Source organism: Ambystoma mexicanum, chromosome 14, assembly GCF_040938575.1.
Source record: "Ambystoma mexicanum isolate Mex_15411 chromosome 14, UKY_AmexF1_1, whole genome shotgun sequence".
Taxonomy (NCBI): Eukaryota; Metazoa; Chordata; class Amphibia; order Caudata; family Ambystomatidae; genus Ambystoma; species Ambystoma mexicanum.
This window is the reverse complement of record NC_090940.1, coordinates 467133284-467148749: the sequence shown is the minus strand read 5'-3', so window position 1 is coordinate 467148749 and position 15466 is coordinate 467133284.

Sequence of the window (15466 nt, the reverse complement as noted above, 5' to 3'; positions counted from 1 at the left end):
TCTAACTCCTTCCCATTCCAATCCTGAGACCCTTCCTATAGCATGAGATGTGATATCCCAATGCTTATACCAAACCTGAGACCCTTCCTATAGCATGAGATGTGATATCCCATTCCTTCCCATTCCAAAATGAGACCCTTCCTATAGCATGAGATGTGATGTCTGAATGCTTCTAATACCAAATCTGAGATCCTTCCTATAACACGAGATGTGATATCAAAATCCTTCCCCTTCCAAACCTGAGACCCTCCCTTTGGCATGAGATGTGATATCCAACTCCTTCCCATTCCAATCCTGAGACCCTTCCTACAGCATGAGATGTGATATCTCAATGATTCTAATACCAAACCTGAAATCCTTCCTATAACATGAGATGTGATATCCAAATCCTTCCCCTTCGAAACCTGAGACCTTCCCTTTAGCATGAGATGTGACATCAAACTCGTTCCCATTCCAATCCTGAGACCCTTCTGATAGCATGAGATGTGATATCTCAATGCCTCTAATACCAAACCTGAGATCCTACCTCTAACATGAAATGTGATATCCAACTCCTTCCCTTTCCAAACCTGAGAGCCTTCCTATAGCATGAGATTTGATATCCAAGTCCTTCTCATTCCAATCCGGAGACCCTTCCTATAACATGAGATGTGATATCCAACTCCTTCTGATTCCAACCTGAGACCCTTCCTATAGCATGAGATTGGATATCCAACTCCTTCCAAATCCAATCCTGATACCCTTCCGATAGCATGAGATGTGATATCCCAATGCTTCTACAAAACCTGACACCAATACTATGACATCAGATGTGATATCAAACTGCTTCCCATTCCAATCTTGAGACCCTTCCTATAGCTTGAGATGTGATATCCAACTCCTTCCCATTCCAATCCTGAGACCCTTCCTATAGCATGAGATGTGATATCCCAATGCTTATACCAAACCTGAGACCCTTCCCATAGCATGAGATGTGATATCCCATTCCTTCCCATTCCAAAATGAGACCCTTCCTATAGCATGAGATGTGATGTCTGAATGCTTCTAATACCAAATCTGAGATCCTTCCTATAACACGAGATGTGATATCAAAATCCTTCCCCTTCCAAACCTGAGACCCTCCCTTTGGCATGAGATGTGATATCCAACTCCTTCCCATTCCAATCCTGAGACCCTTCCTACAGCATGAGATGTGATATCTCAATGATTCTAATAACAAACCCGAGACCCGTCCTATAACATGAGATGTGATATCCAACTCCTTCCCATTCCAATCCTGAGACCCTTCCTATAGCATGAGATGTGATATCTCAATGCTTATACCAAACCTGAGACCCTTCCTATAGCATGAGATGTGATATCCAAATCCTTCCCATTCCAATCCTGAGACCCTTCCTATAGCATGAGATGTGATATCTCAATGCCTCTAATACCAAAAATGAGATCCATCCTCTAACATGAAATGTGATATCCAACTCCTTCCCTTTCCAAACCTGAGAGCCTACCTATAGCATGAGATGTGATATCCAAGTCCTTCCCATTCCAATCCTTAGACCCTTCCTACAGCATGAGATGTGATATCTCAATGATTCTAATACCAAACCTGAGACCTGTCCTATAACATGAGATGGGATATCCAACTCCTTCCATTTCAATCCTGAGACACTTCCGATAGCAGAGATGTGATATCTCAATGCTGATACCAACCCTGAGACCCTTCCTATAACATGAGATGTGGTATCCAACTCCTTCCCCTTCCAAACCTGAGACCCTCCCTTTGGCATGAGATGTGATATCCAACTCCTTCCCATTCCAATCCTGAGACCCTTCTGATAGCATGAGATGTGATATCTCAATGCCTCTAATACCAAACCTGAGATCCTACCTCTAACATGAAATGTGATATCCAACTCCTTCCCCTTTCAAACCTGAGAGCCTTCCTATAACATGAGATGTGATATCGAAGTCCTTCCCATTCCTATCCTGAGACCCTTCCTATGGCATGAGATGTGATATCCAACTCCTTCCCATTCCAACCTGAGACCCTTCCTATAGCATGAGATGGGATATCCAACTACTTCCAAATCCAATCCTGATACCCTTCCGATAGCATGAGATGTGATATCCCAATGCTTCTACCAAACCTGAGACCCATACTATGGCATGAGATGTGATATCAAACTCCTTCCCATTCCAATCCCGAGACCCTTCCTATAGCTTGAGATGTGATATCCAACTCCTTCCCATTCCATCCTGAGACCCTTCCTATACCAGGCGACTTGCTATCTCAATGCTTCTAATACCAAACCTGACACCCGTCCTATAACATGAGTTGTGATATCCAAATCCTTCCCCTTCCAAACCTTAGACCCTTCCTTTATCATGAGATTTGATATCCAACTCCTTCCCATTCCAATCCTGAGACCCTTCCCATATCATGAGATTTGTTATCTCAATGCTTCTAATATCAAACTTGAGACCCTCCCTATAGCATGAGATGTGATATCCAAGTCCTTCCCATTCCAATCCTGAGACCCTTCCGATAGCATGAGATGTGATATCTCAATGCCTCTAATACCAAACCTGAGATCCTTCCGATAGCATGAGATGTGATATCTCAATGCTTCTAATACCAAACCTGAAATCCTTCCTATAACATGAGATGTGATATCCAAATCCTTCCCCTTCCAAACCTGAGACCTTCCCTTTAGCATGAGATGTGATATCCAACTCGTTCCCATTCCACTCCTGAGACCCTTCGGATAGCATGAGATGTGATATCTCAATGCCTCTAATACCAAACCTGAGATCCTACCTCTAACATGAAATGTGATATCCAACTCCTTCCCTTTCCAAACCTGTGAGCCTTCCTATAGCATGAGATGTGATATCCAAGTCCTTCTCATTCCAATCCGGAGACCCTTCCTATAACATGAGATGTGATATCCAACTCCTTCTGATTCCAACCTGAGACCCTTCCTATAGCATGAGATTGGATATCCAACTCCTTCCAAATCCAATCCTGATACCCTTCCGATTGCATGAGATGTGATATCCCAATGCTTCTACCAAACCTGAGACCCATACTATGACATCAGATGTGATATCAAACTCCTTCCCATTCCAATCTTGAGACCCTTCCTATAGCTTGAGATGTGATATCCAACTCCTTGCCATTCCAATTCTGAGACCCTTCCTATACCATGAGACTTGATATCTCAATGCTTCTACCAAACCTGAGACCCATACTATTGCATGAGATGTGATATCAAACTCCTTCCAATTCCAATCCTGAGAACCTTCCTATAACATGAGATGAGATATCCAAATCCTTCCCCTTCCAAACCTTAGACCCTTTCTTTATCATGAGATGTGATATCCAACTCCTTCCGATTCCAATCCTGAAACCCTTCCTACACCATGAGATGTGATATCTGAATGCTTCTAATAGCAAACCTGAGACCCATCCTATAACATGAGATGTGATATCCAAATCCTTCCCCTTCCAAACCTGAGACCCTTCCTTTAGCATGAGATGTGATATCCAGCTCCTTCTCATTCCAATCCTGAGACCCTTCCGATAGCATGAGATGTGATATCTCAATGCTTCTAATAACAAAACTGAGACCCTCCCTATAGCATGAGATGTGATATCTAAGTCCTTCTCATTCCAATCCTGAGACCCTTCGGATAGCAGAGATGTGATATCCAACTCCTTCCCATTCCAACCTGAGACCCTTCCTATAGCATGAGATGGGATATCCAACTACTTCCAAATCCAATCCTGATACCCTTCCGATAGCATGAGATGTGATATCGCAATGCTTCTACCAAACCTGAGACCCATACTATGGCATGAGATGTGATATCAAACTCCTTCCCATTCCAATCCCGAGACCCTTCCTATAGCTTGAGATGTGATATTCAACTCCTTCCCATTCCAATTCTGAGACCCTTCCTATACCAGGAGACTTGCTATCTCAATGCTTCTAATACCAAACCTGACACCCGTCCTATAACATGAGTTGTGATATCCAAATCTATCCCCTTCCAAACCTTAGACCCCTCCTTTATCATGAGATGTGATATCCAACTCCTTCCCATTCCAATCCTGAGACCCTTCCCATATCATGAGATTTGTTATCTCAATGCTTCTAATATCAAACTTGAGACCCTCCCTATAGCATGAGATGTGATATCCAAGTCCTTCCCATTCCAATCCTGAGACCCTTCCTATAGCATGATGTGATTTCTCAATGCTTATACCAAACCTGAGACCCTTCCTATAGCATGAGATGTGATATCCCATTCCTTCCCATTCCAAAATGAGACCCTTCCTATAGCATGAGATGTGATGTCTCAATGCTTCTAATACCAAATCTGAGATCCTTCCTATAACACGAGATGTATTATCAAAATCCTTCCCCTTCCAAACCTGAGACCCTCCCTTTGGCATGAGATCTGATATCCAACTCCTTCCCATTCCAATCCTGAGACCCTTCCTACAGCATGAGATGTGATATCTCAATGATTCTAATAACAAACCCGAGACCCGTCCTATAACATGAGATGTGATATCCAACTCCTTCCCATTCCAATCCTGAGACCCTTCCTAGCATGAGATGTGATATCTCAATGCTTATACCAAACCTGAGACCCTTCCTATAGCATGAGATGTGATATCCAAATCCTTCCCATTCCAATCCTGAGACCCTTCCTATAGCATGAGATGTGATATCTCAATGACTCTAATACCAAACATGAGATCCATTTTCTAACATGAAATGTGATATCCAACTCCTTCCCTTTCCAAACCTGAGAGCCTACCTATAGCATGGGATGTGATATCCAAGTCCTTCCCATTCCAATCCTTAGACCCTTCCTACAGCATGAGATGTGATATCTCAATGATTCTAATACCAAACCTGAGACCCGTCCTATAACATGAGATGGGATATCCAACTCCTTCCATTTCAATCCTGAGACACTTCCGATAGCAGAGATGTGATATCTCAATGCTTATACCAACCCTGAGACCCTTCCTCTAACATGAGATGTGGTATCCAACTCCTTCCCATTCCAAACATGAGACCCTTCCTATAGCAAGAATGTGATATCCATCTCCTTCCCATTCCAATCCTGAGACCATTCCTATAGCATGAGATGTGATATCTCAATGCTTCTAATAGCAAACCTGTGATCCTTCCTATGACATGAAATGTGATATCCAATTCCTTCCCATGCCAAACCGGAGACCCTTCCTACAGCATGTGATGTGATATATCAATGCTTCTAATACCAAACCTGAGACCCGTCCTATAGCATGAGATGTGATATCCAACTCCTTCCCATCCCAATCCTGAGACACTTTTGATAGCAGAGATGTGATATCTCAATTCGTATACCAAACCTGAGACCCTTCCTATAACATGAAATGGGATATCCAACTCCTTCCCATTCCAAACCTGAGACCCTTCCGATAGCAGAGATGTGATATCTCAATGCTTCTAATACCAAACCTGAGACCCTTCCTATAGCATGAGATGTGATATCCAACTCCTTCCCATCCCATTCCTGAGACACTTTTGATAGCAGAGATGTGATATCTCAATTCTTATACCAAACCTGAGACCCTTCCTATAACATGAAATGGGATATCCAACTCCTTCCCATTCCAAACCTGAGATCCTTCCGATAGCATGAGATGTGATATCTCAATGCTTCTAATACCAAACCTGAGATCCTTCCTATAACATGAGATTTGATATCCAAATCCTTCCCGTTCCAAAACTGAGACCCTTCCGATAGCATGAGATGTGATATCTCAATGCCTCTAATACCAAACCTGAGATCCTTCCGATAGCATGAGATGTGATATCTCAATGCTTCTAATACCAAACCTGAAATCCTTCCTATAACATGAGATGTGATATCCAAATCCTTCCCCTTCCAAACCTGAGACCTTCCCTTTAGCTTGAGATGTGATATCCAACTCGTTCCCATTCCAATCCTGAGACCCTTCTGATAGCATGAGATGTGATATCTCAATGCCTCTAATACCAAACCTGAGATCCTACCTCTAACATGAAATGTGATATCCAACTCCTTCCCTTTCCAAACCTGTGAGCCTTCCTATAGCATGAGATGTGATATCCAAGTCCTTCTCATTCCAATCCGGAGACCCTTCCTATAACATGAGATGTGATATCCAACTCCTTCTGATTCCAACCTGAGACCCTTCCTATAGCATGAGATTGGATATCCAACTCCTTCCAAATCCAATCCTGATACCCTCCGATTGCATGAGATGTGATATCCCAATGCTTCTACCAAACCTGAGACCCATACTATGACATCAGATGTGATATCAAACTCCTTCCCATTCCAATCTTGAGACCCTTCCTATAGCTTGAGATGTGATATCCAACTCCTTGCCATTCCAATTCTGAGACCCTTCCTATACCATGAGACTTGATATCTCAATGCTTCTACCAAACCTGAGACCCATACTATTGCATGAGATGTGATATCAAACTCCTTCCAATTCCAATCCTGAGAACCTTCCTATAACATGAGATGAGATATCCAAATCCTTCCCCTTCCAAACCTTAGACCCTTTCTTTATCATGAGATGTGATATCCAACTCCTTCCGATTCCAATCCTGAAACCCTTCCTACACCATGAGATGTGATATCTGAATGCTTCTAATACCAAACCTGAGACCCATTCTATAACATGAGATGTGATATCCAAATCCTTCCCCTTCCAAACCTGAGACCCTTCCTTTAGCATGAGATGTGATATCCAGCTCCTTCTCATTCCAATCCTGAGACCCTTCCGATAGCATGAGATGTGATATCTCAATGCTTCTAATAACAAAACTGAGACCCTCCCTATAGCATGAGATGTGATATCTAAGTCCTTCCCATTCCAATCCTGAGACCCTTCGGATAGCAGAGATGTGATATCTCAATGCTTATACCAAACCTGAGACCCTTCCTATGGCATGAGATGTGATATCCAACTCCTTCCCATTCCAATCCTGAGACCCCTCCTATAGCATGAGATGGGATATCTCAATGCTTCTACCAAACCTGACACCCTTCCTTTAGCATGAGATGTGATATCCAACTCCTTCCCATTCCAATCCTGAGACCCTTACTATAGCATGAAATGTGATATCTCAATGCTTCTAATACCAAACCTGAGATCCTTCCTATAACATGAGATGTGATATCCAAATCCTTCCCCTTCCAAACCTGAGACCCTCCCTTTAGCATGAGATGTGATATCCAACTCCTTCCCATTCCAATCCTGAGACCCTTCTGATAGCATGAGATGTGATATCTCAATGCCTCTAATACCAAACCTGAGATCCTTCCGATAGCATGAGATGTGATATCTCAATGCTTCTAATACCAAACCTGAAATCCTTCCTATAACATGAGATGTGATATCCAAATCCTTCCCCTTCCAAACCTGAGACCTTCCCTTTAGCATGAGATGTGATATCCAACTCGTTCCCATTCCAATCCTGAGACCCTTCTGATAGCATGAGATGTGATATCTCAATGCCTCTAATACCAAACCTGAGATCCTACCTCTAACATGAAATGTGATATCCAACTCCTTCCCTTTCCAAACCTGAGAGCCTTCCTATAGCATGAGATGTGATATCCAAGTCCTTCTCATTCCAATCCGGAGACCCTTCCTATAACATGAGATGTGATATCCAACTCCTTCTGATTCCAACCTGAGACCCTTCCTATAGCATGAGATTGGATATCCAACTCCTTCCAAATCCAATCCTGATACCCTTCCGATTGCATGAGATGTGATATCCCAATGCTTCTACCAAACCTGAGACCCATACTATGACATCAGATGTGATATCAAACTCCTTCCCTTTCCAATCTTGAGACCCTTCCTATAGCTTGAGATGTGATATCCAACTCCTTCCCATTCCAATTCTGAGACCCTTCCTATACCATGAGACTTGATATCTCAATGCTTCTACCAAACCTGAGACCCATACTATTGCATGAGATGTGATATCAAACTCCTTCCAATTCCAATCCTGAGAACCTTCCTATAACATGAGATGAGATATCCAAATCCTTCCCCTTCCAAACCTTAGACCCTTTCTTTATCATGAGATGTGATATCCAACTCCTTCCCATTCCAATCCTTAGACCCTTCTGATAGCATGAGATGTGATATCTCAATGCCTCTAATACCAAACCTGAGATCCTACCTCTAACATGAAATGTGATATCCAACTCCTTCTCCTTCCAAACCTGAGAGCCTTCCTATAACATGAGATGTGATATCGAAGTCCTTCCCATTCCAATCCTGAGACCCTTCCTATAACATGAGATGTGATATCCAACTCCTTCTCATTCCAACCTGAGACCCTTCCTATAGCATGAGATGGGATATCCAACTACTTCCAAATCCAATCCTGATACCCTTCCGATAGCATGAGATGTGATATTTCAATGCTTCTACCAAACCTGAGACCCATACTATGACATGAGATGTGATATCCAATTCCTTCCCATTCCAAACCGGAGACCCTTCCTACAGCATGTGATGTGATATCTCAATGCTCTAATACCAAAACTGAGACCCGTCCTATAGCATGAGATGTGATATCCAACTCCTTCCCACCCCAATCCTGAGACACTTTCGATAGCAGAGATGTGATATCTCAATTCTTATACCAAACCTGAGACCCTTCCTATAACATGAAATGGGATATCCAACTCCTTCCCAATCCAAACCTGAGACCCTTCCGATAGCAGAGATGTGATATCTCAATGTCTCTAATGCCAAACCTGAGATCCTTCCGATAGCATGATATGTGATATCGCAATGCTTCTAATACCAAACCTGAGATCCTTCCTATAACATGAGATGTGATATCCAAATCCTTCCCGTTCCAAACCTGAGACCCTTCCGATAGCATGAGATGTGATATCTCAATGCCTCTAATACCAAACCTGAGATCATTCCGATAGCATGAGATGTGATAGCTCAATGCTTCTAATACCAAACCTGAAATCCTTCCTATAACATGAGATGTGATATCCAAATCCTTCCCCTTCGAAACCTGAGACCTTCCCTTTAGCATGAGATTTGATATCCAACTCCTTCCCATTCCAATCCTGAGACCCTTCCCATATCATGAGATTTGTTATCTCAATGCTTCTAATATCAAACTTGAGACCCTCCCTATAGCATGAGATGTGATATCCAAGTCCTTCCCATTCCAATCCTGAGACCCTTCCGATAGCATGAGATGTGATATCTCAATGCCTCTAATACCAAACCTGAGATCCTTCCGATAGCATGAGATGTGATATCTCAATGCTTCTAATACCAAACCTGAAATCCTTCCTATAACATGAGATGTGATATCCAAATCCTTCCCCTTCCAAACCTGAGACCTTCCCTTTAGCATGAGATGTGATATCCAACTCGTTCCCATTCCACTCCTGAGACCCTTCGGATAGCATGAGATGTGATATCTCAATGCCTCTAATACCAAACCTGAGATCCTACCTCTAACATGAAATGTGATATCCAACTCCTTCCCTTTCCAAACCTGTGAGCCTTCCTATAGCATGAGATGTGATATCCAAGTCCTTCTCATTCCAATCCGGAGACCCTTCCTATAACATGAGATGTGATATCCAACTCCTTCTGATTCCAACCTGAGACCCTTCCTATAGCATGAGATTGGATATCCAACTCCTTCCAAATCCAATCCTGATACCCTTCCGATTGCATGAGATGTGATATCCCAATGCTTCTACCAAACCTGAGACCCATACTATGACATCAGATGTGATATCAAACTCCTTCCCATTCCAATCTTGAGACCCTTCCTATAGCTTGAGATGTGATATCCAACTCCTTGCCATTCCAATTCTGAGACCCTTCCTATACCATGAGACTTGATATCTCAATGCTTCTACAAAACCTGAGACCCATACTATTGCATGAGATGTGATATCAAACTCCTTCCAATTCCAATCCTGAGAACCTTCCTATAACATGAGATGAGATATCCAAATCCTTCCCCTTCCAAACCTTAGACCCTTTCTTTATCATGAGATGTGATATCCAACTCCTTCCGATTCCAATCCTGAAACCCTTCCTACACCATGAGATGTGATATCTGAATGCTTCTAATACCAAACCTGAGACCCATCCTATAACATGAGATGTGATATCCAAATCCTTCCCCTTCCAAACCTGAGACCCTTCCTTTAGCATGAGATGTGATATCCAGCTCCTTCTCATTCCAATCCTGAGACCCTTCCGATAGCATGAGATGTGATATCTCAATGCTTCTAATAACAAAACTGAGACCCTCCCTATAGCATGAGATGTGATATCTAAGTCCTTCCCATTCCAATCCTGAGACCCTTCGGATAGCAGAGATGTGATATCCAACTCCTTCCCATTCCAACCTGAGACCCTTCCTATAGCATGAGATGGGATATCCAACTACTTCCAAATCCAATCCTGATACCCTTCCGATAGCATGAGATGTGATATCGCAATGCTTCTACCAAACCTGAGACCCATACTATGGCATGAGATGTGATATCAAACTCCTTCCCATTCCAATCCCGAGACCCTTCCTATAGCTTGAGATGTGATATTCAACTCCTTCCCATTCCAATTCTGAGACCCTTCCTATACCAGGAGACTTGCTATCTCAATGCTTCTAATACCAAACCTGACACCCGTCCTATAACATGAGTTGTGATATCCAAATCTATCCCCTTCCAAACCTTAGACCCCTCCTTTATCATGAGATGTGATATCCAACTCCTTCCCATTCCAATCCTGAGACCCTTCCCATATCATGAGATTTGTTATCTCAATGCTTCTAATATCAAACTTGAGACCCTCCCTATAGCATGAGATGTGATATCCAAGTCCTTCCCATTCCAATCCTGAGACCCTTCCTATAGCATGATGTGATTTCTCAATGCTTATACCAAACCTGAGACCCTTCCTATAGCATGAGATGTGATATCCCATTCCTTCCCATTCCAAAATGAGACCCTTCCTATAGCATGAGATGTGATGTCTCAATGCTTCTAATACCAAATCTGAGATCCTTCCTATAACACGAGATGTATTATCAAAATCCTTCCCCTTCCAAACCTGAGACCCTCCCTTTGGCATGAGATCTGATATCCAACTCCTTCCCATTCCAATCCTGAGACCCTTCCTACAGCATGAGATGTGATATCTCAATGATTCTAATAACAAACCCGAGACCCGTCCTATAACATGAGATGTGATATCCAACTCCTTCCCATTCCAATCCTGAGACCCTTCCTAGCATGAGATGTGATATCTCAATGCTTATACCAAACCTGAGACCCTTCCTATAGCATGAGATGTGATATCCAAATCCTTCCCATTCCAATCCTGAGACCCTTCCTATAGCATGAGATGTGATATCTCAATGACTCTAATACCAAACATGAGATCCATTTTCTAACATGAAATGTGATATCCAACTCCTTCCCTTTCCAAACCTGAGAGCCTACCTATAGCATGGGATGTGATATCCAAGTCCTTCCCATTCCAATCCTTAGACCCTTCCTACAGCATGAGATGTGATATCTCAATGATTCTAATACCAAACCTGAGACCCGTCCTATAACATGAGATGGGATATCCAACTCCTTCCATTTCAATCCTGAGACACTTCCGATAGCAGAGATGTGATATCTCAATGCTTATACCAACCCTGAGACCCTTCCTCTAACATGAGATGTGGTATCCAACTCCTTCCCATTCCAAACATGAGACCCTTCCTATAGCAAGAATGTGATATCCATCTCCTTCCCATTCCAATCCTGAGACCATTCCTATAGCATGAGATGTGATATCTCAATGCTTCTAATAGCAAACCTGTGATCCTTCCTATGACATGAAATGTGATATCCAATTCCTTCCCATGCCAAACCGGAGACCCTTCCTACAGCATGTGATGTGATATATCAATGCTTCTAATACCAAACCTGAGACCCGTCCTATAGCATGAGATGTGATATCCAACTCCTTCCCATCCCAATCCTGAGACACTTTTGATAGCAGAGATGTGATATCTCAATTCTTATACCAAACCTGAGACCCTTCCTATAACATGAAATGGGATATCCAACTCCTTCCCATTCCAAACCTGAGACCCTTCCGATAGCAGAGATGTGATATCTCAATGCTTCTAATACCAAACCTGAGACCCTTCCTATAGCATGAGATGTGATATCCAACTCCTTCCCATCCCATTCCTGAGACACTTTTGATAGCAGAGATGTGATATCTCAATTCTTATACCAAACCTGAGACCCTTCCTATAACATGAAATGGGATATCCAACTCCTTCCCATTCCAAACCTGAGATCCTTCCGATAGCATGAGATGTGATATCTCAATGCTTCTAATACCAAACCTGAGATCCTTCCTATAACATGAGATTTGATATCCAAATCCTTCCCGTTCCAAAACTGAGACCCTTCCGATAGCATGAGATGTGATATCTCAATGCCTCTAATACCAAACCTGAGATCCTTCCGATAGCATGAGATGTGATATCTCAATGCTTCTAATACCAAACCTGAAATCCTTCCTATAACATGAGATGTGATATCCAAATCCTTCCCCTTCCAAACCTGAGACCTTCCCTTTAGCATGAGATGTGATATCCAACTCGTTCCCATTCCAATCCTGAGACCCTTCTGATAGCATGAGATGTGATATCTCAATGCCTCTAATACCAAACCTGAGATCCTACCTCTAACATGAAATGTGATATCCAACTCCTTCCCTTTCCAAACCTGTGAGCCTTCCTATAGCATGAGATGTGATATCCAAGTCCTTCTCATTCCAATCCGGAGACCCTTCCTATAACATGAGATGTGATATCCAACTCCTTCTGATTCCAACCTGAGACCCTTCCTATAGCATGAGATTGGATATCCAACTCCTTCCAAATCCAATCCTGATACCCTCCGATTGCATGAGATGTGATATCCCAATGCTTCTACCAAACCTGAGACCCATACTATGACATCAGATGTGATATCAAACTCCTTCCCATTCCAATCTTGAGACCCTTCCTATAGCTTGAGATGTGATATCCAACTCCTTGCCATTCCAATTCTGAGACCCTTCCTATACCATGAGACTTGATATCTCAATGCTTCTACCAAACCTGAGACCCATACTATTGCATGAGATGTGATATCAAACTCCTTCCAATTCCAATCCTGAGAACCTTCCTATAACATGAGATGAGATATCCAAATCCTTCCCCTTCCAAACCTTAGACCCTTTCTTTATCATGAGATGTGATATCCAACTCCTTCCGATTCCAATCCTGAAACCCTTCCTACACCATGAGATGTGATATCTGAATGCTTCTAATACCAAACCTGAGACCCATTCTATAACATGAGATGTGATATCCAAATCCTTCCCCTTCCAAACCTGAGACCCTTCCTTTAGCATGAGATGTGATATCCAGCTCCTTCTCATTCCAATCCTGAGACCCTTCCGATAGCATGAGATGTGATATCTCAATGCTTCTAATAACAAAACTGAGACCCTCCCTATAGCATGAGATGTGATATCTAAGTCCTTCCCATTCCAATCCTGAGACCCTTCGGATAGCAGAGATGTGATATCTCAATGCTTATACCAAACCTGAGACCCTTCCTATGGCATGAGATGTGATATCCAACTCCTTCCCATTCCAATCCTGAGACCCCTCCTATAGCATGAGATGGGATATCTCAATGCTTCTACCAAACCTGACACCCTTCCTTTAGCATGAGATGTGATATCCAACTCCTTCCCATTCCAATCCTGAGACCCTTACTATAGCATGAAATGTGATATCTCAATGCTTCTAATACCAAACCTGAGATCCTTCCTATAACATGAGATGTGATATCCAAATCCTTCCCCTTCCAAACCTGAGACCCTCCCTTTAGCATGAGATGTGATATCCAACTCCTTCCCATTCCAATCCTGAGACCCTTCTGATAGCATGAGATGTGATATCTCAATGCCTCTAATACCAAACCTGAGATCCTTCCGATAGCATGAGATGTGATATCTCAATGCTTCTAATACCAAACCTGAAATCCTTCCTATAACATGAGATGTGGTATCCAAATCCTTCCCCTTCCAAACCTGAGACCTTCCCTTTAGCATGAGATGTGATATCCAACTCGTTCCCATTCCAATCCTGAGACCCTTCTGATAGCATGAGATGTGATATCTCAATGCCTCTAATACCAAACCTGAGATCCTACCTCTAACATGAAATGTGATATCCAACTCCTTCCCTTTCCAAACCTGAGAGCCTTCCTATAGCATGAGATGTGATATCCAAGTCCTTCTCATTCCAATCCGGAGACCCTTCCTATAACATGAGATGTGATATCCAACTCCTTCTGATTCCAACCTGAGACCCTTCCTATAGCATGAGATTGGATATCCAACTCCTTCCAAATCCAATCCTGATACCCTTCCGATTGCATGAGATGTGATATCCCAATGCTTCTACCAAACCTGAGACCCATACTATGACATCAGATGTGATATCAAACTCCTTCCCTTTCCAATCTTGAGACCCTTCCTATAGCTTGAGATGTGATATCCAACTCCTTCCCATTCCAATTCTGAGACCCTTCCTATACCATGAGACTTGATATCTCAATGCTTCTACCAAACCTGAGACCCATACTATTGCATGAGATGTGATATCAAACTCCTTCCAATTCCAATCCTGAGAACCTTCCTATAACATGAGATGAGATATCCAAATCCTTCCCCTTCCAAACCTTAGACCCTTTCTTTATCATGAGATGTGATATCCAACTCCTTCCCATTCCAATCCTTAGACCCTTCTGATAGCATGAGATGTGATATCTCAATGCCTCTAATACCAAACCTGAGATCCTACCTCTAACATGAAATGTGATATCCAACTCCTTCCCCTTCCAAACCTGAGAGCCTTCCTATAACATGAGATGTGATATCGAAGTCCTTCCCATTCCAATCCTGAGACCCTTCCTATAACATGAGATGTGATATCCAACTCCTTCTCATTCCAACCTGAGACCCTTCCTATAGCATGAGATGGGATATCCAACTACTTCCAAATCCAATCCTGATACCCTTCCGATAGCATGAGATGTGATATTTCAATGCTTCTACCAAACCTGAGACCCATACTATGACATGAGATGTGATATCCAATTCCTTCCCATTCCAAACCGGAGACCCTTCCTACAGCATGTGATGTGATATCTCAATGCTCTAATACCAAAACTGAGACCCGTCCTATAGCATGAGATGTGATATCCAACTCCTTCCCACCCCAATCCTGAGACACTTTCGATAGCAGAGATGTGATATCTCAAT